We start from the raw sequence: 27455 nt of genomic DNA on the forward strand, positions 1-27455 counted from the left end.
ACGTGACATGGTAATTAACAGCAGATCGGTTGCAGGTGAGTGAAGTTATATATAATGTATGAGGAAGTTATTAATTACATTCTCTAAAATGTGAAGATATTTTAAAGCGTCATTTATTGTCAGGCACGAATTAGACTGTGTTTGGACTGCTGAACTCATTGTGATTTATTATTTATTTTGTGCAGAGGCCAAATGCAATCATGAGCTTTTACACCGTGTGTTCGGGAAGAAGCAGTGACATTCAGGCTCAACGGACTTTACTTTCACTTTCAATAAATGTTTGCTTAAAACCAGAATACTTCAGCGTAATATGTTACCATATCATCGTGCATAATAACCCATTGAGAAATAACGCTAGTGTGTGATCAGGTGCAGGTTTCTGAATTGTGGAAAAATGACTAATTCAGGTTGGTGGCAGGTGGATGTTTTATGCATAAATAAGGATTTGGTTGACGTCAGCAGTTTTTTATAGGGACTATCTCTTTAGTAAAAAGTACTTCCAGTTAAAACTGTCTAGTGTAGATCAGTCACAATCTTTTCTGACTCATGACCCTCTTGACAAATATTGGCAGCCCACCTCTGACCCTGTAACAACACACGTATACTATGTGGTCCAGTATGGAGGACCAGGGATGTGGTCACAAGCGTTTCCTTAATTTCATATTTTAATAGGCATTAAGAACAGGAAGTGTAAAAAGAATTTATAAATGAGAAATTAATCCATCAATAAATACTTCAATACTTCAGTCATTTAGCCTCTCAATTTAGCCTTTCTGTGACACTCTGGGCCTTCAGTGTAAAACAAGGCTAAACAATCCCAATTGGCCACTGGATGTAACCAGCTCTCTGATTGGTTGGAGAGCTTACCAGTCGGTTTTACCGGCACTTTATTTATTGATGAATTAATAGTTTCTTTGTACATTTATTTTACAATTCCTGTTTTTAAAGCATATTAAAATATGACATTCCAGCAGCGAGGCGGTCCAGCCAGGTATTACTTAAAAGATCCTATCATTGGCTTATCACAGTGACAGGCATTAATTCAATACAAAAGAAAAAAACATTTTAAAGCTGTTAAAGATCATTTAGTTTCAAGACACTGAAAAATTATTATGATTATTATTTATATTATTATACATATATATTCTTATTATTTATACTTTTATTTTTCTGTAATTACATTTTTTCACCAAAATCATATTGTTTTGTAAATGATTTGTCGGTCCACTTGCATTACCTTCACAGTCCTCCAGTGGGATGGGAGTGAGTGGTACAGAGCTTTAAATTAGCGTGACAGGGACAAGACATTTTGAAAAGGTTCAACAGCACAGTGCTGAACAGGTGACAGGTCTGTCTACAGTGTCTCTGCTCTGGAAGACGTTACAGCTTGGAATATGATATTAATAATACATTTGCTCTCCCCCTTGTTAACAGAGTGGGCATGCAGCAGACAAATCCAGTACTGCTACTGGTCCCTTGTCCTCATCTGTCATTATTTTAATGTTGAAATGCAAACAAAAGGTGCTGCTTATTATTTATTTGTGGTTTCCATGATAAAAACCTGGTGAAAATCATTACATTTTAACTGATACTAATAACCATGATAATTTTGGTGTATAATAGTGAACTAAAATTCATCTCTAGTCCTAAAATAATGAATGAATAGGAGTGAGTGCGGTAAGCAAGTGAGGTTAAAGATGAAAAATCCAGGGGCTGAAGGAAGTACTGTAGATTAAACACTTTAGATATAAATAAGAATAAATAAGGCCAGTGAATGACCAGAACATTTGCATCTCCTTAACCACAAATTTGCTTTCAACCACACCCACAAATGTAACAGTTATGGGGAGTCTTAAGAATTTCTGTCACTCTACACCAGATGTTGTCGATAAAAAAAAGTAGATATTATAACCAACTAACCCTAAAATCAACCCTCATCTAAGGCTACACTTTCTCAGCAAATTTGGACATCTGACAGTTAGCGCTGTGGCATTTGCATCATGTCAACACTGGTGATTCTGCTTGTATTTACTCATTGTATTTGACAACCAGTCCTTTAAACAAGCATAAGTAATAATCAAGCACCATTTTATTTTTCTTTCATGTGATATTGTTTCTCAAACACAAACAACAGCAGGGTCTATATCACGCTTCGGCCAAAGGAAAAATACAAGATATCTCATTTTTAATCACGGTGAGCTTTTTTTGTCGAGGTTTGGAAAATAGCGGTAGCTTTAGGGAGGTGGACACAATGACATCAACACCTGCACAGTGCAACGCAGTCTAATGCAATAGCCCTGCAATGGATATTACCTTGAGATACCAATGATATCTCAAGTTCAGTTTTAATGTTGAAGCTAAAATGAACAGAAGAAAGGAGGGCAGAGGAAATAATAAATGAATGTGATGAGAGAAGGGACAAGAGGGTTCAAGAAGAGGTGACGGAACAAAACAGTAAAGTAGAGGACACGGGAGAGAGATTTAAAAAAAAAAAAAGGTAAAAGGAAAAAGAAAGACACAGAAGACAATGTAAGAAAATAAAATGAGACAAAATCGAAGTGAAACGAAGAGTAAGCAAACACAATGAGAGAGAATGGGTGATGAGCGAAGACAAACGGGAGATGGGAGGGAGGGGAAGAAGCGGAGCATGGGTAATGTGTTGGCAGCAGAGATACAGAGAGTGAGCAGAAGGCTTGTAAATGTTGGATGAGAGAAGTATACATGGCACTGTGACTCACTGGAGCTGCCCCAGCACTTGTGAGGGCAAGTGCTTTACACTCACTCACACACACGCACACACACACACACACACACACACACACACACTTAGACACACTTGTGAGAGCTGTTTCATTCGCTATTCCCCCTAACCCAGCTATGTCCCTAATCTTAAACTTTAATCCTAATCCACCTCCTTCAATGATAATGACAGTCATTTTACTCTTTTCCGATCCAGCAGCACATTTATGGAGCCCTAAAATTAAATATATGAATAATTATGTTATTTTTAGTTATATCTTCATCCTCTAAATTTTCAGAGTTTTATGGTTTATTTTAATTTCATTATAGATTTTATTTCATGCCGCTTATCTCATAACGTCACTTTTCAGTGGTGTTCAACAGGAGATAACTGGCTATCGCTCGAGGGCGTGTGATTGACTGACAAGTGAGTGGGCGGTGACGACACCATTGTCATGAAGCATTGTGACATAAATACACATTTTTGGAAAAGGTTCACTATGCTAACATAAAAAAAAATGTACAATAAAACTGATATCATGACAATAAGAATAACAAGAAAATATTCGATTTAACCACATATTTTTGTATTTATCAGAATTTATTCATAGGTTTATTTATTTCAATATTGTTTTAGTTTATTCACTATTTGACACTTTGGGGATGCAGCATAGTTCTATAATGCATGGTATTTGACAAAAAATCAATAATGCGTTTTTATAGAAATATGAGTTGGTTTATTTGTTTATTTTGTTTGGTTGTGATCTATATTACAGTTAAACCTGATGGTAAAAGGGAGTAAAACCCTTATTGATCTAACTGGTGCAATCCTCTCAAAACCAGTCGTCTGATACACAGCTGTAACTGACTGAAATGTTTGCAGTGATCCCTGCAAAAACCACATCTTGGATGTTACTCTACCAATCTTTTAATGCTGAACATAACCAAGTATGGATTCTTCCAGAATTAGAGTCCAAGGCTATGTATCTCTGTCTTTCATTTTCAGTTTGATAATATAAGTTCCTCATTTTCAAAAATACAAGTTTAACATTGAGAGGATTGTTTCTGATTGGCAGCGATTGTTGTACATTCTGTCTTTTGATTGAAAGCGTCACATGTTTGTTCACATACTAAGTGATATGTTTGAGGTTAATAGTAGCTCCTTAATGAGGCTCTGTCTGAGACAGGTAAGGTGTTCATAACATTTATACAAAGTACTTTTAATATATGAGGCAAATTGAAAAAGTTATTTTCCAGGTATCATTTTAGTCAAAGTGAGAGAGAGAGAGAAGAAAAAGAAGACATGCAGCAGTGGGCCACAGGCTGGACTCAAACCCACGTCACTGGGGTAAAGACAAAGCCAGGTGAGCCGCCACTGCGGACCAGAGCTCGGTAGACTGACGGAAACTAGATCGTATCCCTAAGCCCCTGGTCCACATCCACACATGTGTTTATACACAGTCTGTTTGAAAAACAGTCTCTAAAATCTAGAGACAGTGCGCTAAGTTGTCAACACTGCAGCTGTAAACACCTCCCTAATACAACCTGTTTGCACCAGAAACTCCAACTCAGTGACGAGGCACTCAGCTGTGGAAACATGATCAGTCAGTCAGTCAGTCAGTCAGGGACATTCCAGATTATAGGGCTTGTCTCACTGTTGCGGTCCTGCCAAAAAAAACAACAAATCACATATTTACGTAACTGCTCATCATTTTCCCATCACTGCCCATCAGATTCTGATTCGATTTTTCTTTCCAGTCACTGATTTCAGTTCGTATCAGTACATGTGAAAATCAACTTACAGAGAGCTGACACTGGCTTTAGCAAAAATAATCAATCAGAGTGGATTATGCATAGTATTGTTTTCGACAAGTTGCAGAATCTATTTTTATGCTAATGCAGTTCAAAGCACGGACTCATTTGAAAGGCTCCAGCTGACTTACAATATGGTGGTTTCTTGTGTTAGAGTGAGACTGACACTGGGTATTGGCGACAGTATTGGGAGCTAAGTGTGAACGGTGTTGCATTGATGAGCTCCACTGTGGGAGAATCAAACCCAGAAGAATAAATAAACGAGCAAAAGTGGAGGTGGTTTAAAAAAAAAAAAAGCAGGTTGCAAATCTGACTGCTTCATTGTATCAATCTGTTGCTATAGGCGTTTCATTTTAAGAGACAACTTTAAACAATGACATTGCAGTAGCAGCTGCATGTCACTGCAGTTGTTTCAGTGTTGTTGTCAGTACAGCAGGCGGCTCTAACACAGGGTGAGTGTATGTAAATACATCCACAGCATTAATGCGAAAAGACAAACTTTTATCCTTAAAGTGATATTCCACCTTAAATATAGATGTTGAGTGACAAATACTTGCCTCCAGTGGGCTTTGAGGTAGCTGTGAAAAGTTTTTCTTCTTCTTTTTTGACAGAGATTGGACTCGTGGAGAGATTAATGCTGTTTACTGTAACAACAGTGACCAGTTTACACAGTGAAAGATATTCAAAACAATTATTGAGACTCCACTGCTCATGTCCTCATCCACCTGATCATTACACTGCAAACATTTCTGCCAAAACAAACTTCTCAAACTGTCTCAATCCATTCACACGGCCATGTTCCCCTAATCTGTTGCTGCGTGCATTGGAGTGCAAAGGTTCAGAGGTTGATGTTTTCAGTTCTCCTTTAAAAGAGATTAACACAATGAAGACAAACACACAATTTGCCAGCCATGTTATATTAAGAGTAAGTATAGTTATAATAACAGAGCTTCATGACTCATTAATCTTCAGAATTATTAGCCTATAGTCTACAACACATAATTCCGACGGTATCATTCAAGACATATATGTCAATTATGAACTTGTTCCAATTTTTTACACATATGTACATATACAGTATGTTTTTACTTCATAAGTACATATACTTCATATATGAAAATGTCATATATGTACACATATTGCAAAGCCATATGAGTTACAATGAATCTTCTCTTAGATTCGTTTTTAAAAAAAAGCTTTGCCCTCTGTGGTAACAGGGCAATATTTTTCCTTGTCACACTGGAGGACGGATGCATGTATTTGTTCTTTGCTTGGTCTTTTTAGTTATTAATGATGGAAAAGTTTTACAGATCTAATATGTTAATTGTATGATATTGGTGAATGGGGTCCAAGTAAGTAAGAAGATGGTCCAAAATATAATTAATGCTGGGGAGAGCTTCGCTTCTTAAACAAAAAAAATCAGCCTGTGTTTCCACTCCAATCATTTCCATACAGCCCCTCAGCATGAACTAAGCAAATGTATTAATTCAAGTATTACCTACAAGTGGAGTGTCAGTGTCAGCTGATGAGCCATGCGCCTCTCTATTCACTTTCTGCTTTTGCTGCGTCTATTTTGACCGTTCTTTTTTTTTTTAATCTGTTTCTTGTGAATTCCCGAATTTTATTTAATTGCGTCATTAAATGACTGTAGCAGCCCTGTAATCTGTCTATTTACAGTTAAGTTATTTTCTGTGAACATAAATGTGCAGTGTGACGTCCCTCCCTCTTTCTCCCCCACTGCTTCTTGTCAACACAGAACACCAGACAAGCATAGTGCTTTTTTTTCTTTCCTTCCACTGGTTGGGCAGGTAAAATATTCATGAGTGTTTTAACCTCTGGCTGACCCCAGTGCAGCATTACAAGGGGCTTCTTAGAAAGTTCCCATGGAGATGGAGTGACACCGACTAATATACTGTAAGGAGAGTGAGAGAGAGTTCTTACAGTGTCTGACATGTCCTCTGGTTCTGAGTGACTCCATATGTTGAATATGTTGCAGGGAGGAAGTTTGGTGGCCTTTAAACTGCATGAGCTGCAAATGCTTGCACCTATGTCATCATACATGTGTGAGCACTGTCTCCTGCAAGCATCCATCCATTTTTATCTGTGTGTGTTGTGTATATGCCCGCCTTAATTCCAGCCAGCCAAGCATAGCTGTCAATGCACTAAGTGCCTCTTAGTTTTTGCTGCTATTTTCTGCCTTTGTTTTCCCTTTTTCCTCCCCGTTTATCATTCCCTTGTCAGTATCTCTCATGTCTTGCCTGCCAATGTTACTGTTCTATTGACAGGTCATAATTTTACACCCCAGCAGTTGTTTATCTGCTACTTACATGACTGAGTAATAGCTGGGGAAGAGAAAGGTTCCCTAACAGCTTAATTATGTCCTCTGTCACATTGTTTAAGGAAAATAAACCAAATTGTGTCTTCTTCTTCTTCACGTTTTCTTTTTTCTCTTTTTGAGTGCTCTATGGTTTTTCTACTATTTGTGTTGTCCTCACTAAATTATCTTTATTAACACTAAAATACATATAACAATGAACCAAATCTGTTTTTTGTCAATATAAAGTAAAAATAGGATTTTCAAAGTACTATGTTCTAAATAAATACCATGATCCTTGGTCAGCAAATGGTTGTGTTGTTCAAACAGAGCAAATGGCAACATCCGAGCCTGAAAAATTTTGCCAACATGGAAGTACCAAAAACTCCACTATTTCGAATGGCTGCTTGAAGCTGGCTCCAAAACCGAGCGAAACATGTTTACAGCTTGGTACAAAAAATGGCTTTGGCTTCAATGGCTAATTAAAATCTATGACAACTGTATGAGGGGTGAATTTGTATATAACTCACTTGTTTAAATTTTATTAGGGCTTACAGTTCATAATTGAGGGCGTCTTGGCTTGACCCACCTCTTTGCCCATTTCTGGATTAGCCGTTAGTTTGCTGTCAGGTACCGACAAGATGGCAACAGTGAAGCAGCTCACTCTGAGCTTCAAATCGCTCTTCAGAAACCTCTGGAAGATGTCACAGAGTCTACATCCATCTTTATGTACATACTATGGTTGAGAGCAGATAGAGAGACAAAATTATCCTGAGCTTTTATTCTAGGAACAAATTAATTGTGGATAAGTGGGTATATTCTCCGGATGTATGTATAAAAGAAGACTAGATGTAAAACCAAGCATATGTCAGGTCAAATCCTTGTTTTATGACTGTGATGTGGTCTGAGAAAATCACCAAACACATAAATGAAAAACAAAGACTGAGCTGTGATTTCAGCTGGATTTACTGTAAAATGATTGGAGAGAACGTTAGAAGAGACAGACTATTTCTTTAAATTATTTAATTTTTCACCCAAGACAGACTATCTTTGTTATTCAGTCTCTCACACAGAGCACAGCCTCCATCTGGATCCACAACAGTTTAATCTTTATTTATTTCAACACCAGAATGTAACAGACTTTTATTAGAGGCAGGTCTTTATGTCTTACTCCCTCTGTTTGATATGTAGAGTTGGTCATAGTCGTTAGTGCGAAGCCTCGTTAGTGATGACTTCTCTCTCTCCCTCCCTCTCTCCTGCTCTCTCTGCTCAGTGTCTTATGTTTAGTTATTCCTCTGTCTCCTTTAGTAATAATGATACATGTAATGAAAGTAGTTTATTTGCTGTAATGGAGGTGAGGCACAGTGTATTGGAAGCGCTCCTCCTCTTCCCTGCAGTTCCCGAGCAGCTGGGAAACCAGAGCGGCTTGGTGTAGCCCTAAACCCCTGGTCGGCATCCATACACAATCCAGTCCTGAACCAGGTTTACACACAGTATGTTTGAGAAAAATTCTCTAAATCTAGATACAATGCGCTAAGTTGGCAAATCTGCAGCTGTAAACACCCCCATAATAGAAACTGTTTGTGCCAGAAACTCCAACTCAGTGCAAAGTCACTCAGCTGACAAGTTGTGGAATTCTGGTCAGTCAGTCTGTCAGTCGTTCCAGACATTCCAGATTATAGGGATGGTCCCACTGTTGTGGTCCAGCCGAAAAATGCCACTGTTAAACATTGCTAAACAGGTCTTTGTGTGTCTGTTAGACCACAAAGTATCCCACAACAAACAAATTCACCCAACAATTCTCATCAAAAAATAAATAACAACAACAACAATAATAATAATAATAATAATAATAATAATAATAATAATAATAATAAAAAAATCAGGCCATATCACCCACTTCTACTACTTAATACTTGCTTTTTGAGACATCAGTCCTCTGAACCTTCCACACAGTTGCAGTCAGAGCCTCTAGACTTGCCTGCAATTGGTCAGAATAGAGCGACCAGTTTGCTCAGATTGAAGCCATATCCTGCTCAGAGTCCGCTGAGCAACACCGATCAGGAGGCAGGGTTGGAGTACGACTGCTGCAGAGTTTTTTTTCCACTGAGTAGAACTGCAGGGCTTAGCCACAGTGGACAGACATATGCAAATGTGTCTGACCTCAAGGCCTACTGGTGTGTGTGTGTGTGTGTGTGTGTGTGTGTGTGTGTGTGTGTGTTGAAAGTGTCAGAGGCTGAGATTGCAGTGTGCAGGCGGACCATTGACGCATGTCCAAACCTCGGCCACTGTCTCTCTCATCTCAGACACACACACACACACACACACACACACACACACACACACACACACACACACACACACACACACACACACTGGTCTCTGACACATCCCTGAGGCCGATCAGTCCATTGTACAGGCTCTCCAGTGAGCCATAGCTTTTACATATATTAAAATGAGCCTTGGGTACAGAGCTGCCCCTGAAGACCCGCTACTCTCAGTCACAGTGCACACACAGAGACACACTGAGGATACACATTATATACACACAGGCTGGAAAGCCACAGTGTTCTGTGTTTGTGAGGACAGAATTGTAGAGAGAGCAGCAGACCATATCTGAGGCACCATCACTGAAACTTTCTGTACTTCAAGGGATTCTTTAACTTTTTCACCTCTATGAGCCCAAATGAAAGAATATGGACTTTCACTGGGACCCAGACTCAGAGAAAGCATTATTACTTTTGCCATGTGGATGAACTGCAACTCAAACAGAAATGTAGCTTGTCATATATATCATATATCATACATCTATCATGTCAAGAGAACAGGCATGGAAAATAATAACAAAGTGAACTAATAAATAAATATTTTTTTTAGTTAGGTTTATTTGGAGGAAGTTGATCTGGAAATCTACAAATACTTATAAATTCCACACAAATAAACTAACCTCAAAAATCTCCAAGCACTATTTTCTGTGTAATTAGCACCAAATTACATGTATCAGTAAATATCTAAGACAATTACAAAGAAAGTGTGAAAAGAAAACTAAACCAAAATTTCCTATATTTACTTTTTTGAAGTCGTTACAAAAAAAAGTAAAACTGTGAACTCAAAACTCAAAAACCTTCAAGACTAAACTTGCATAATATTACCACAGTTGGTCTTGATGAGGACTATAATGATTTTTTCTACTTTTTAAGGCTACATAGTAATACAAAAAAAAAAAGTAAAAATATGTTAAAGGACAACTTTGTCTTCATTTTCTCAGTTAGTATCTGAGGCTAAAACTATGTCATACACACTTTTTTTATGCATATAAAACCTTCTGATTTTTGCAGGCCTAAAACTTATTTACAGTAGTAAAAGTGGGAGAGTGTATCATAAACATTGGGCCTGATCCAAGGCACAACTTTGGTGCTGGGTTGTCACCATGTCACCTTTCCTGCCACACTGAAATTTGTGAAGGCACCATCTGTGATGATATTATTCCAAAGTACCGCTACAGCCAAGGCCGCAGCTCAGCTTCAGGGACTCACAAATCCTTATTCTGTCTGTGACAAACTTCTGTGCAGCCACAATCCTCAAGTCCGACACACCCCGCCATACTTGGATACTTAGTGCTGTTTTGATTATGTAAACTAGATACTTCAAAATGCAAGAAAAAATATAAAGTATTTACAGATGTACCAGAACATTTACTTTCACTGCAGCCAGTACACTCCTCAAGATTATAGGTGGTAAACATGTTTAGTTTTTAAGATAAACATATCAGAAATGAAATCCTTTTAGCATTTATTATTAGAAGGACATGAAAGAGTCAGTTTGCTAAGGAAATTCAAAAATGTCTTTTTCGTTTCACTGTGAAACGAACCGAATTGAATTGACCTAAAGTGACCCAAAGACATATGAATTGCTCTGCAGCAGTAAATAAGTAAATAAAGGTGAAAGTGGGACAGAGAGGAGATACTGTGAGAGCAGCATCTCTGTTTCTGTTGGTGCAGGAATCCAAAATTAAACAACTGAGAAACTCAAATGTCAACCAGCCTACCCTTGAATCATTTTTTTAGTTGGTTGATTTGTCCTTCTGGCACCAGTGAACACTGGCTGTTCAACTCATATCCCAAGATCAAGTAGAGAGAGCACTCACCAGAAAGAGCCGTCTGCAGTGAGGGCTTGAATTTGGCTATTTCATCCGAAGACCTGAAAGTGGAAAAGGACACACGTTACTGATTTATTGACATACTGATTACTGATTCACTGAATGAAAATTGGAAAAAAAAAACAAAAAAAACAGAAACTAGTGTTTGAATTATACAAATGTGTAATGATGAAATGAAGTACCACGGCTTAATAATTGATAAATGAAGCCCACTGTGTTGAAGAAAGAATGCTGACAGGCTCTGTCGTACAGTAACTCATGGATCTGCAGATGACACATCATTCTTTAAAGTGCATGGCTATGGGTCTCCAGGGGTAACAGGTTTATATACGCAGCCATACACGACTGTAAACCCTCCACCCCCCACCCCCACACAAACATGTCTGCATTTTTTAAAATGACTGAGTGAAGATAAAAATCTACTGACCATAGTGCTTATTCATAATTCACACTTTGAGGTCACACTATCTACCTTGACACCCCCACCCCCACCCCCACCCGACTTGAACTTGCGAACTCTGCATTCCTTTTCCGCAAAGTGAGGGCAATCAAAGTGCACCACACTAGCTCCAACTGGAAACCATGAACTATGAAGAGACAAAGAGAGACAGAAAGAAAGAGAGAGAGAGAGAGACGGAGAGAGAGAGGTCTACCTGTGTTATGGAGTGATGGAGGTCAAAAGGTTGTCATTGCCAAAAGCTGCTAATGGAACACAGAGTATCGGAACATAGCGCCTTGTGGCTCTTGTGAAACTGAGGTGAACTAAACAGAGTTGCAGACATGAGTTGACTTAAGGCAGAGCAAAAGTCCAGGTTCAGTGTTGGTTCAGTAAAAGTAAGAAGCAAAAGTCCGGCAGTGAAAAGGTAACTTTTTATTAAGGAGACTGTGAATAACTCCTTTGGTTGGATTTATGACTAATTCAATATATGATTCATTCTTTAAGTTTTGTCGTGTGGAGGTGATCCTCATTACAATATAGGAGCCAAATCATTTGAAGATATGTATTGACTGTGTCAAATTCACTTGAGAAAACAAAGTGTTCCCCTGGTGTCATGGATGAGTTCATAAGGAGCCACATCCTTGTGTTTGCTGTATCCATTGTACTTGATGAGAAATGTATTCTCTTGTTTTATGGTAAGAATAAGAAGCAACTGTGTTATCTATGTTATGTTTAGTATCCAGCTAGCTAATAGCATATTAGTAAATGTATTGTGAGGCAGATTATTTCTAGTTGGCAACAACTCCTCCACCTGAACAACCATATTAGTTGTTTTTTTTAACCCTCTGATACGACCCATAGGAGTGTCTCCTGAAATACTGCCCCCTAGGTGGCAGGCGTATCAGACCTCAGTTGTCATGGTTACAATAATAAACATGTGAACTTTAACGACAGCGGAGTCATTGTAACCTGCTGCACATGAGGACAGTCTGTACAGTGGAACTGCAGTGCTATGCACATGTTCTGTGGCTTAACTATGTTTCATTCTGCTCAAGAAACTTTTCCACCACAGAAGGAAATAAATTCATATTGCATACATTCACATTTGGTTTTTGGACGACCATAACTTGTTGTGTTGCATGGGATTGTATTACATCTCTCTGACATAGTAATGACAACAAGTGTATGAAGCTTAGTAAAATGTTACTGTTAACAACTAAGCTTTTAGTGAAGTTTTCCTTATGAATAAGATAAAGGTTTTAGTCGATATGGAATCTTAAAAATTTGAATTTGAATTGTAAAACAAGACTTAATTACATATTTTTGTATAAGTTGCATTTTAACCTTTGGTAAATAACATTTTTAATTCTCAGAACTGATTTGAGAGTAAGACCTTCATCTAATACATGTTATTCACCCAGACAGTTTTATGCTCATCATTGTTGTATTTTAAAGTTAAACTTCTTTTTGGACAACATAAAGATTTCCATAAAAAGTTAACATAAGCAATCGTTTACACAGGATACAGAATTGGCTGCATTGCTCAGCCACTTTCTTATCCATTATGTTTTAACTCCACCTTGAGAAGGTCAAGATAGGTCAGCGTACAGAGCAGTCAACCTGCAGCTGATATAGATTATGTGTCTCGTCAAGCCCACTTCACGGGGGCAGATCATCGGAGCAGTGTAATTTTAACATCAGCTCTCACACAGATAAATATTGAAAGTTGAGGCTGGGGAAAAAAGAAGCTGAGCGGTGCACAGTCACCCGGCCTCACCATGGCCGTTCCATGCACCAAAACTCCGCTAGCTCCTCATTTGTCAGTTAGCACTCCTGCTTTTCTGTCATGGCTCGTTGACTGCAGTCTATGCTAGTACGTCATTTAACGTACAGCTGCTCAGAGTTTATGTGGGAATGACAGCTCTGCCATTTATACTCATAGCAATCTCAACAATCCCAGAGCTGCCCATATTAAACAGGCACAGCATCCTGTTTGAGCAGTCACCTACTGCCGATACAGTCTGACTTATTCTTTTAGCACACAGTCTATTCATGCCTGCACAGCTGTGAGAGGCTGCATACAAGCACAAATCAAGCACAAATTGCAGATTGCAACATTAATCAGAATTCTCCTAGCAACGAGGCAGTCTGCCACTGTGCTTGACTGAAATCCCATAATGGCAACTGCCTGGTCGTTTCTTTATTTAAAACCACAGAGCAAGTGGAGACCAAGATTTGGCTTGAGGCTTGTTTTGACTGCTTTGCACACTGCAGCAACTTCTACAAATCTTTACTGTTGGACTTTCAGGAGTGAGCTGTAGCGTGTCCTCAGAGCAGAACTAGACTGGCCCTGGGCTAAGATCAATGTCAAATCCTTTCAGATGATGTGAAACCTCAGCGTAAGCCAAGGCAAGAGTCCTGGACTGCTATTAGCCCTGGGCTAAGAATGTGGCCAAAGAGTTAAAAACTGCATTACGCCTGTGTAAACATCAGCTACGCAGGGAGCACAGCATCTCTCACAATACATTATGGAACAAATGAATCAATACTGATGAACAAAATAACAAACAATACAAATTATGATCTTAATCAAACAACTCTCTGGTTTAACAGTGCAGCTGGACGCTTCATGTGGGAACTACAAAAATCCACTTTCCCATTCAGTGGGAAAGTGTTCTCAGACTTTTGGAGCCCACTGTTCCATTCAAGTCAACGGGAAAGCGATGCCACTGTACATAAACAAATAGAAATGCTTAACATTTCTTATTATTTAATATACACAATTTTTATACCTCACGCCAGAGACAGCCAAATCTGGACACATTTTGATTTCAGGTTGTCCGTCCTATTCTCGTGGACACTCAATATCTCAGTAACGCCGTGGCATAACTTTCTTCAAATTTGGCACAAACATCCATTAGGACTCAATGATGAACTGATTAGATTTTGGTGGTCAAAGGTCAAAGGTTAAAGTCACAGTGACCTCACAAAATGCGGTAGTGGGCTTGAGAACACAATATCTCAGTAACACATAGAATGAACTTCCTCAAATTTGGCACAAATGTCCACTTGGACTCAAGGACAAACTGACTAGATTTTGGTGGCTAAAAGTCAAAGGTCAAGGTCAGTGTGACTTCACAAAACATTTTTTTTAGCCTTTACTAAAGACTTCACACAGCAATTATGACAGATCTTCGCACAAATGGTTCATATTTTATCTGACTCTGAATAAACAGGGATGTAATCTGAAACTATAAGAGGTTTGTTCACAGTTTTTTGGTCCACAGCAAAAACAAAGAGATGTGGTAGAGAGAAAGTGTGAAAAAAAAAGAAAGCTATGGGAACAGAAAGAAAGGAGAGGGGTGAAGAAACAGATAACAAAATAGGTGGAGTCGACCTCTGCTCTGCTGTTAATACACCTGGGAAGCAAAAAGTGTCCCTGTCCTGAACTGCAGAGACTACAAAACATGAGCTCCTACTTCAGCGAGTTACTGAGCTTCCTTTAGATCATGTTTTATATCAAATGAAACTTGAAAAATTTGGGAACAAACTGGGCAAGTTCCAGGTCAGTCTGATGAACTGTAAACTAAAACCAGTAAAGAAAACTGTGGAAGAAGCTATAGCTAGCTGGCAAGCTAACTGGTAACAGCACTGACTGTCAACTGTCAGATACCAACTGCCATGGACTCTCAGACCTGGACCGGTAAGAAGATTTTTATTAAAGGGAAACTGGACTTCTGGTACATCAGAGTAAAAGTTGTAGCCGAACAGCTTAAAGTGGAGGACACAGAAATAATTTCTCTCGGTTGTCTGGAGTCTGGATAGTCTGGTGATCCACCACCCAGAGGACATGACCAGTGAAGCTGCTGGGAGACCAGAGCAGGCTTTAAAAGACAAGGTGACAGAGCAGTAATAACAGGAGCACCCAGAAGCCTGGCCTTCCACTCCCCGAGAGCAACATAAGGACCTCAAAATGATCCATCCGACAGCTAAACACAGATGCTGTCCACCATCAATCTTTACAACACAGACTCAGTGACGGCTCAAGGGGCTCAGACAGAGCTGGACGAGTTTGAAAGAGACTTCAGCAGAGTGAAAAGTCTGGTGGGAAAAAGCAGTTACAGCTCTATCAGACTCGCACGCCTTCAGTTCCCACAACAACTGCTCCAACCTCCCATGTCCACACAGCCCTCACACACCCAGGACACCAGTGTCAGTGCAGCGCATTCAGGAGGGTCTCCCCCTCTGGGAAGTCGAGATAATTAAGGAGATGGAGCAGAGAGACACACTTCTTGTCCATCCGGAGTTGGATTGAGCAACAGAGCAGCACCCTCAGTAAGGCCGGAGACACACGGTCACAGACTGGTCCCAGCAGCGCCACCAACCAGACCATCCAGCCCTCCCCAGGACCACACTGCCCCTCCAGTCTGCCCCGCCAAACAGGGACCACTCCGTCCCCAGCACCCTGAAACTGCAATCCTCGTTGACTCAAATGGAATATTCCTGGAGCACAGAAAGCTTCTCCCTCGTCACAGAGTGAGGAAAGTCTGGTGTCCTCACACTGACAGAGCCACTCCACCACAGTACTGCTATAGCAGCACACATCATACTGGCTGAGGAGGCCAGCAGAGCCCAGTCTACCAGAACTAAAGACACACTGTTACGCACAAAGTGTAACTTTTCATAAAAAAACAAAAAATCATTACTTTTAAAAACTACAAAAACTACAATTATAATAAATACCAATTATATACAATCATAAATACCAAAGAAGAAGTAACAAGTATAGAAAGGAAATAGTGTATATACCTACATACAAATAAAATAGAGAATGTAGAATATTAATTGCACAAACTCTTCATCCCACAAATAGATCAACACACCAATGAGAATTCATTATTAAACTAATGCACACTTCAAAGAAGACACACACATTTTACATTGTACATCTGTCATCTAAAGCCTGACCTGTCTTACTTTCCTTGATGCAAAGTCATCAGTTAGTTCTTAATGATTTCACACAACCCAGAAAACTGATGTGTGTGAGACTACAGGTGTGTATTCACAGTATTATGAATGAACTGTGGTTTTATTTGGCAGCTTTTCATGGTGTGACTGATTTTATTGTATTAATACTGTACAGAGATAGAAATGCATTATTTGATAGATTACCACGTTCCAGTGGGGAGACCTGTGGTCAAACTACCCCCGCCAGCCCCTCGCTGTTTCCCACCACCTCTGAGAGTGAGACAAGAGACCCTCTCTGCAAGCAGAACCCTGCACCACCCAGAAAGGCCACACAGTGACATGATGTTATTGAGGTGATGCAAATGACCGATGGAAAATGGATCGTGCAAATGTTACTTTTTTTTTCTTGTGAGCGCCCGACAAGGTGCCGCCCTATATCTAAATATCCCCTAAAAAACAGCACCACCGACCATGTATATATATATATATATACCTCCCACTTTAAATAACAAACCTGTTCACCAAACAACAAAGGTAAGACATTTGCATGTTTTATCAATTTCAAAATAGTTTTTGACCCTTTGCCATGAAGGACTGCATTACACACTTGTACTGCTCCTGGCCCCTCCCCCCTACACCCAGAGGTGAAGACCTTGTTCTATTATCTCCTACTGGACCAGGACTACAGTGAAGGAAAGAAATACCAGTTCGTCCCCCAAATAATCAAATCACTGAACACAGTATGAGCTATACTCACATTGGTATAAAAAATGCAGCAAAAAAATCTCTTAATTTAAAAGTTCTAAATCTAATTAAGATAGAATTTTATAACTTCCACAAATTCCACAAAAAATGCGAGTATTTGAGAGTGTTATCCTGCCCATCGCAGTATATGGTATTTATGGAATCTTCAGATATATTTTACACGTAGAGTAGAAATAGACATATACCTACTAATAATTAACATTCAAAAGACAGCACTTACATATTAAATCCAGATCCCCCCCGAGCCCCGAGACCCCCCCAGAGCCCCTCCATCCCACAGCCCTCCAAACCCAAGAGCTGAGCCCAGAAAAGAGTCCCCTGTGTCAGTTGCTGCTGAGACTAACTGCCCCCTCTCAAACACACTCTGACCGGTCTCACAACAACACAGCTTCCCAAACACCCATCAGAGTAAAGCAGGTTATAACACAAACATATGTGAGACACAGGAGAGAATGTTGTCTGTCCCTAAACAGATTATATCTTAACTGTCAGAGGCAGATCCTGATCCTCCTCCAAGTCCAGACTCAGTGACCACGAACCGACAAGGACGACACAGTTCACGGCAACATGTGGTCACTGTTCGACAGGTGAGGTTGAGACACTTCCTCCTAAAATGTAAATCATTCACTGTAGTAAATAACATTAAAATTAAAAATACTCCTAGGAGAGGGAGACAGCAACATGCCACAACCTGAGGGTTGCCCCCCCACACACACACACACACACACACACACACACACACACACACACAGACACACAGACACACAGATATATATTCTGTGGATATATGATTTATATATATATATCGATCTTGGTGTTCTTTGTTGCATTTTGGATTTTGCCAGTTGTATTTTGATGCTTTGGAAACATTGTGTTCCTATGAAACTTTCATGCCAATAAAGTACCTTTGACTTTAAGATTTGAATTGGAGAGAGAGAGGGAGAGAGTGTGTGTGTGTGTGTGTGTGTGAGAGAGAGAGAGAGTGACAGATAGACTGACAGGGACAAGGAAGCAGCAGCATCCCCAGTGATTGTGGTTTCTTATCTGATTACATATTCAGTCCTGACAGAGGCTGAAGGCTGAATAAGGATTTACTGGACAGTTACAGACAGTCAGACTCACATTACGCTTTTAAAATGAACTGTTTTGCTCTGTTACCGAGGCCTGGTAAACCTACTTCATTCATAAAATAATAAAATAAAATAATATCTATCATTTTCTTTTCTTTTTTTCATGAAACAGTTTATGTAAATAGATCACCAAACTATCTACATCATTATTATTATTATATATTAGTCATTTATGACACAGTTGCGACTGAGAAGTCCTGTGTGACAAAGTCGTCAGAGTAGCATCAACACCATCACACTTGCCTGACACCTTCAATTTAACCTCCAGCAAGGAGGTGATATTTCCACCTGTGGCTGTTTGTTGCTTTACCTAAAAACTACTGAACCAATTAGTAGTGAACTTGGTGGAGGGATGGGTCAAGGGTCACGGAAGAACCCATTCAATTTTAGGGTCAGATCTGAATAAGGTCCCATCAATCTGAATTTTGTTCTCTGAAGTGTGGTGTGTGTTGTTTGACACTGGCCTCGGTGGAGGTCTGCGCTCTCTGAGTTCTTGAAAAAATTTGAACTAGTACCTGAAGGAAATAGTATAAAACAATATTAAATATAAAAAACTTATTAGAAGAGATAAATGAATAATTGACTAAACAAGTATAGAAAATACTGAAATAAATACGGTAATGATAAGCAGTCACTGACAGATGCATGGGATATTTGCAACGCCTTTCTAGTTTCATCAGTGTTTTTATCTTCATACGTGTAGGTATCACTGTCTTTAACACACAAGTACAGTGTCAAGAAAAAGTGTGTGAACCCATTGAAATGTCCTGGTTTTTCTGCATTAACTGGTCACAAAATATGATCTGATCTTCATGTGCTTAAGCTGAACTCAAAACTCAAAAAATAAATACAATATTTTGTGTCTTTGTTGAACACATCCATTAAATATTCACAGTGCTGCTGGGAAAAAGAAGTGACGCCTTGGATTTCAGGACGGGTCAAATCAAACAAGTGTCTTCTGTTGTCAGTTTTAAGCAAAGGTATAAGGTGTAATGTTCAAACAGCAGGAAATGCTGCATTTATTATTGGTGATTATTTTCAGCAGTGGAATAATGAACATTTGGTGCTCCAGCAGCAGGATGGGGAATGTGGGATTCAGTCAAAATAAAACTAACCCGTCACTTATTCCTCACACTGTGTTTGAGAAGGATTTACACACTTAGTTGTTTGTGAATCAAGTTTGAGTCATGTTTGAATTCATTTACAAGCACTGAATAAACACTTATTATCTTCCAGTAAAATGTTTTGTCTTCTAAGTAACATATTAATAATTCACAACTGTAATACATATGTACTTACTTTGATATTTTATGTACCTTACACCACATTTAACTTACAGTATACAAATTCTTCTTTTTTGTTTAAAATCTATTTTATTGCTTATGATGAAGAGAACAGGCAAATATATTATCAGAGGTTAATGACAAATAAAAAAAACTAAACAATTTGTTTGTATTTTCTTGTAAGATGAGACAATGTTGTTACATTTGTTGGGTTGTGGGTCAAAACTGACCACATATACTTTTTTTAAAATTTAATTTCAATTTAATTTAATTTTAATTTCCATAAACAACACTTTATTTCAGTCAACCACTAGTCAAACAATAAGATTTATGAACAGGTGTCATCAAGTGTCATGATCTCATAATATATTTACCTGTTCCGTTTATCATTAGCAATAAAATAAATTGTGTCCATTTTGACTCAAGGCAGGTTCTATGTTCTGAAAAAACAAAACTCAATAACTGTTTTTTGATAAATATTATTAACTAAATAAATAATATTATTGTCAAAGAATGCATATTTTCAGAATACTATGCTTATTGAGACAAAAATCAAAAGTTTATTAGTCAAATAAATATTTCAAATGAAATGTCACATATAATCATCTTTAAATAGTATGTGTCATTAGCAGATAGATGTCAGTTTAATATATAAAAGTCTGGTTGGTGTAGTAAAAATAGTCTGTGAGTAACTGAGAGGAAGATGAAGAGTGACGAAGTTTGGGTTGGGAGGGGGCCGGACCGTGCTGCATGGAAAACACAGCACACAGAAGACGGCTGTTTGTTTCCTGTTTGAAAGGAACCGTCACCGTCCTTTCTTTTATCCGTGACGTTCCACTTTAACCACATATTTGTTATTGCAACCATGACCTTAAGGAAGTTGTTATTTTACTCCAGACCACAATCTTTTCCTAAACCTGAACAAAGTGTGACCATTCCATGAGCTTAACTGCATGTTTATTTTTGCGACCATAACGGCGAATGACGTATCAGAGCGTAGCCGTCTTTTAAAGATCTACAGAAATAGTCAACACAGAGTGAAATGAATCATAGATTTGATAGGAACAGCATCTGGTTTCCACCTCCCCTCCTCTTTTCCATCCCCTCCATCACTGCAGCCATCCTAAAATCCATCCATACCTCTAAATAAAGAGGTTAACATGACCAGGCTTGACGTCTAAATGTGATTACAGAAGTGATTTTTTAGCCCATCCAACCACTAATGCGACAGGCAGCCATTTTCCGCTAGAGTTACACACGCACACACACACACACAAACACAATGCTGTCACACAGACATACACACCGCATCCTGCAATACACACACACACACACACACACACACACACAAAAAACACATACACAGACAAACTCCCCAGACACTCATAAAATTAGATGGACAGAGATGAGAGGAGGGATGGGTAAAAGGTGGTGGTGGAGGGAGGTGAGGGGAGGGGAGGGTGGGTCAGGGATGACTAGGGAGGGTGGAATTTGATTGTTATTGCTTCCTCTGGGTCTGTGCATGTGTGTAGGTGTGTGTGTGTGTGTGTGTGTGTGTGGGGAGAGAGACAAAGAGAGCGAGCGAGAGATAAAGGAGAAATAATATGTAGAGACGAACATAAAAGAAGGGAAACACAAAGACAAAGAGAGGCGTACAACATCTGCTCTACATGTATGTTTCAGTGAGTCAGGTGGGCTCACGACTCTAAAGTAATTGTCCACACCTTTCTAGCTGTACACATGCTTAGAGGTGAGTTACTCAGTCAGCTGACAGACAGCTGATTCTTCTTCTTTTCTTCTTTTTCTTCTTCTTCTTCTTCTTCTTCTTCTTCTTCTTCTTATTATTATTATTATTATTATTATGTTATTATAAACCCTGTATTGTGTGATGTTTGGTTGTAACATTTGAGATTAATCTGTTGATTTAATGGTGAAGTTAATTATTAGTTCAATCTTGTGGTATCTATTAGGAAGTCAAAACGATGGAGGTCATGTGAGGACAACTTTCAGGGAAAATGATTTTTCTTTCTGAAATGATGATCTTTCTTGTTTCATTAAATAATGGATGACTGTTACACATTTCATCTACCTTCAAATGAAGCTCTGGATATATTTAGGATTTTAATTTGGCTGCTGCTTGGAAAAATTTCCACAAACAAACTGACCTGAAATCACTCATCCTTAACTTGAAACGCTGACTCTACTGTACATGCAAATCTCTTTAAGTCATTCAAAATTAATTTAATTTTCTGAAAGTGCCCTGATGTTATTTGAAAATAGATAAAGGCAATGCACTGTTTCTTCAGAGGAAAAGATATGTTTAAAAAATAAGGGTGATGACTAATAATAAAAAATAATGTGTACAATTGTAGTAAATAAAAATGAAAACCTTTAGCACAGTCAGTTAAAAAAATGATTAAATTAACAGACATAAAAATGCGCAGAAGAATATGTATATTTTTAGTTGTGTATTGTAGGAAGGGAAGGTATAATAATCTTTCATATTATTTTTAGTTAGAATTGCCTTTATGTCATTTACAGATCAAACTTCGCAGACCAAAGCTGAAGATGCAAATACTTCACTGGTATTATAAAGCTCATGTTAAAATCAATGGTGACTCGGTAGTTTTACTACAACACATACTGAAGGGCGCATTATTCCATTACTTTCATTTTATACTACGACATGCTTCATAGTAGGGAAATATAACTTTTTGCTCCTATACTTACACATTTATTTATTTACACATTAAATTTTCAGAAGCAAAATAAATCATTAGAGAAAAACACATGATACATTTTTGCACATTAAACAACCTAATTGTGTGACATAAGAAATAGACGAAAAGCTCAGCCTTGACAAGATGGTTGACTGGTGGTTACATATTACTGCTTTACTAATAATTCACTTTAATATAATTTACTTTACTAATTCAGTATTATTAAATATAAACACATTTAACTTTTACTGTTGATACTTTAGTACATTTCGCAGATCTTTACCTTTATGTTGGAATACAGGATGTTTACTTGCAGTGGGATACGTCATTTTATTGGCCCTGTAGTTTCTTAATAATTTCCCCAGATTTTTCCTTGAAAGACCTATGTAACTTGTCATTAAGATAATATACAAAGCAAGGGTTTTATTTTTATTTTCATTATTTTCTATTTTTTGAAACAAATTACATAGTTATGTGGAGTTAGTTGATTTGCAGAGGAATCTTCTGTTGTAATTGTTTCCTCTAATTTAGAAACAAATATGACATTTTTGCATCTGACCTTAATCCTGACTGAGATAATAGGTACAAAATGAAACTGTGAAGTTTCCAATAATTTGCAGTGCTACAGCAGTTTAGTTTTATTTATTTTTATTAGGAAATTAAAACATAAAGTGCCTCCATGTATTTCTACACTGCGGTATTGCTACTTTAATTGCCTTAAGTATCTGAATGCTTCTTCTATCGCTTTACAGTAGTGTGGGAAAAAAGAAAACAGAAAGAAAGAAAGAAAGAAAGAAAAAAAAACATGAAAAAAAACCCATTTTGGAAACGTACATGATGCCATAAACCACAGTCCACTGTGCATAGTTTTTGGTGTTTGGAACACACTGTGGGTGGTTGTTGAATTGTGGCTCTGGCATCATGGCATCATGGTAAAGGCCTCATTGTGTCTAGGTGTCGCAACAATAAATAGCAATGGAGCACATATGATGCCAAAAGAGACACAAACACCACAAAGCTTCTACACAAAGCGCCGAAATCTGCTACGAGAGGAAAGAAAGAAAGAAAGAAAGAAAGGGAGCGCAAACAGTATCTTTATCTCTTTGTCTTTCTGTTGCTGTCTAGCTCTCTATCCCTCTCTCTCTCCCCTTCTAGATAAATGTGACACTCGGGACTCCCCCTCTTTCCACTCTCCATTGATGGATAGCACACACACGCACTCTCGTATTGCCAGAGGGTGGGGGTGTGTGTGGGGGTTGGAGGCTAACAATTACGGGAATTGTCATCCGCCGATCATTCGTCTGCATTTGTAAACCATCAACGTCAAGAGCTCACACATACAAATATACACGCACACACAAAGACACACACACACACACACACAGATGCTATGAGGGGGGATGGGGTCATAAGTGTGTGTGCGTGTCTGTGTGTGTGTGTGTTTCTGGCATTTTCGTCATCTAATCTCCAAAACTCACATTAAGAACATTAGAGACAGATCATGTATCAATGGTCTGTGTGTGTGTGTGTGTGTGTGTGTGTGTATGTGTGTGTAGGGACACTTCTGCTGCCTCTTGATGTTGATGGGTTGATGCAGATAGATCATTATAATAAAGAAAGAAAGAAAAAGAAAGAACGAAAGAACGAAAGAGGGAAATATGAATCGTGGTAAATAAGTGATGTATTAAAGAAAATCAAACATTTTTAAAAATCTTTAAAAATGATTTAACTTTAACTTTAACATCACTCATGGGAGGACCATTTATGCAGCTGATCATCAGCTGATATCCCTGCAGCATCAACTACACCGTTCATATGAGTGATCTATTTAAAAGCTGTTTGTTTGGGCCAGAGGAAGTACGAGTTACTTGTATAATACATTTTGAGAACTAAAAGCCATTTGCAATGTAAACCACAACTTTTATATTTTGGTTCCAGGTAGGTGAGCAAGTACCTGCCTGAGGCTGAGCTACTCAACACTTAGAAAAACACAAAGGGTGATGAGTCCAGCAGTTTTGCAAACCACACACACACACACACACACACACACACACACACACAGATGCAAACATCCTTTCATTCATGGTTTGATACTTTATTTTTAACATCATGAAAACATCATTCAGCCACATTAACCCAAACAGTAGATTTTTTTTTCCCACAATCGTATGCATGAAACATGAAGTTTACATACTGCTAAATTACAAACAGCACATATGTTTTGTACGAAAGCCAATGCTGATTATATTTTTAACAATATAACGAGGAAGTTCATGTATTTAATTTATTTTCCTACAATAGCCACTCATGCAGTACAGTATCCTTAAAGTTTGCACTGGTCAAGACTGACCTGAAACTATTGATTGATTGATTAAAACCAAACATGTTTTCCTGACCTGAGCTTTTGTTAACTAAATCTAACCACATGGGAGACAGGATAAAAACCTGGTCTCCGGGGTTGAAGCACAGCACACACACCATCCACCTACAACTTCATTTGTGTGTGCACAAAGACAAACAGTGGCCCCATTCACTTGAATGGGGGAAAAACACATATGTTTCTACATAAAATGTAATTGACAAAACAAATTAGATTCTAAAAGTCAAAGTTCTTTCTGTGATCGTCACCATTCAATATTTACTCAATAAGCCGCTTCGAGTTTTCCTGCAGTGTTTTGTTTTTGGTTCTGGGTAATACAATGAATTCAACTTGCTATCTACAGTATGTACATAAAACTTGACTGATAATAGTTTCGCACAAATTGCTTTTCAGTAGTTGATTATGTGAAAGAAAAAAGAAGAAAAAAGAAAAAAAGGACGGGTTAATTACTAGGTCAGCCTTTTGCTGGCTGACCTGAGTGCAGTCCTGACACAATATTATAACCTTCCTGCTCCAAACTAAATGTCATAATATGTCTCCCCTAATCACCAGTGAGTACGATTTTTCCCCTGTGTTCTTCTTAATTAATAACGGTTTCTAGGAGAAAGAGTTGGATGTTCAGGAAAATGTACAGGCAGACTATTCCAGCCTCCGATCTATGAACAACAATTAGTAATAAAATATTTCCGTTTGTTTTCATATTTGATCTGACAGTGGTTTTGTGTCTACAATGCAGTTAACATACAGACACATAGGAAGCATGTTAAAATATTTGAACTGAACCATGTTTTATGAACGTGTGCCTTTCTCATAAAATGCACATTTACTCTTTTTTTTCTTTTCCATTTCGATCAGTTTATGTTCTCTGCACTCTTTCTAAAGTCTCCCTCTGTTTTTTAGTCTCTCTCTCTCTCTCAGACTCTGCTCTCGTATACTTGATTTCTCTCTGAAAAGATTTAGTCCGAGCAACGATATCTCCAGTGAAGTAATAATCTGTGGTTTATATCTCCCCTTTTTGCTAAGGATTAATTTAGAGACGTTTATTGAAGGTTGTTTCCCACACAGTTCTAGATCAGTTAATATAATCGCTTCACTGTCATGCTGAAGAGGAAGCGGCAAAAAACTGTGGTGAAATTTCTGAAAATTACACTCAGGAATAGATTCTGAGTGAGAGACAGGCAGATGAATGCTGACATATGTGGAGGCGCAGAGGAGTGTACATGCACACAGACACACACACACACACACACACACACACACACACATACACACACATACACACAGAGGCTGTGTAAGAAGGGTAAATGACTCAACGAGATCCATCTGTCCAAAATGACTGGTAAACACAAGGCAGTTTGAGCTACAGAACTTTGAGCATGCATGTGTGTGTGTGTGTGTGTGTCTGTGTGTGTCTGTGTGTGTGTGTGTGTGTGTCTGTGTGTTTGTGTGTGAGTGAGTGTGTGTGAAAGACAGGTCGTGATAGAAGTTGTGTCGATGTTGCTCCGTGTTCTCTTTCACAGAGATACTGACGTCAACTCGTCCCCTCATTCTATTTCATTTGTCTCATACAGTCAGTAAAAATCACATTCTATTAAAATCTGCTCAGAATTGATTTCATCTACTGATACCGTGTCACAGTGGCTAAGATGCTGTCAGTTGCTCAGCAATGACAAGTGGCGCATGAATTTATATGAAAATGACCAAATGTTGGGTAGTCTGGCGCATATCACATAACTCCAGCATCCACAGTTCGACCTTTGACCTTGTTTCCCGTTACGGCTGGGCACTGTAGTTTCAAGCAGACATTACTCAAACTTAAAGTAAATAGTGCTTTTGTTGGGCACTATTTTCAGCTGTGGATTAACACACTTTTGGTGCTCTAGCAAATACCTCTAGCAGCAGGACTGTGTATATGGGACTCAAAATGCACTGCTGTGTGTGTGTGTGTGTGTGTGTGTGTGTGTGTTCATGTTAATGAAGGAATTATCATTGCAACAGTGTAGCTCAAGAAGTGATGGTATAACATTTAGCAGGCTTTGGACACACACGCACACACACACACACACACACACACACACACACACACACACACACACACACACACACACACAACGCTTTTAGTAGGATAAATTATTTGATTCGGGTCTTTTCATGCATTTTTGTGTATATCTTAGAATCAATTGACACTATTGTTGAGTTGTAATTGCCACGCTTTATGTGACCATGTCACTGTAGCCGTAGATGTAAAAATGTGTGGTTGTGTTTTCGTTAATGACCTTGAATGTCCTTCCGCAGCTTTGAAAGGAGAACATAAATTTATCTTCAGCAAGATAAGACTTTGCTCTTTTTTTTTTCTTTTGCTAATGAATCTTCCAGGATTCACTAATTAATCTTAATGTGAAAAGTGGCCCTGACGTCTATTATGAAGTTATGAAGTTTTAAAAATCTGCATTTAAAGTTTCCTTTTCTCAATTTTACAAAAACAAAACAGGGTGTTCCAAAAAATGCGAAATGATAGTTTGTTAAATTGTGTGACTGCAAAAGTAACTTCATGCCAAACTATGCATTTTCATATTTGGTCTGATAATGTCAACAAAATAAAGCACTTAGTCTATTGTACAAAAAAATCATTTTGATCTTTTGCTGGAAAAGGTCATTATTGTGTCATTAAAAACAAAACATGTTCCTTATGTTCAAAAATCAATAGGCTTTATATTAGTAATCCAAACACTTCCTCTTCCTCTAG

This window comes from Seriola lalandi, unplaced genomic scaffold (assembly GCF_002814215.2).
Source record: "Seriola lalandi dorsalis isolate HSWRI2012SDOR001 ecotype SW California unplaced genomic scaffold, Sedor1 jcf7180002055006, whole genome shotgun sequence".
Classification (NCBI taxonomy): Eukaryota; Metazoa; Chordata; class Actinopteri; order Carangiformes; family Carangidae; genus Seriola; species Seriola lalandi.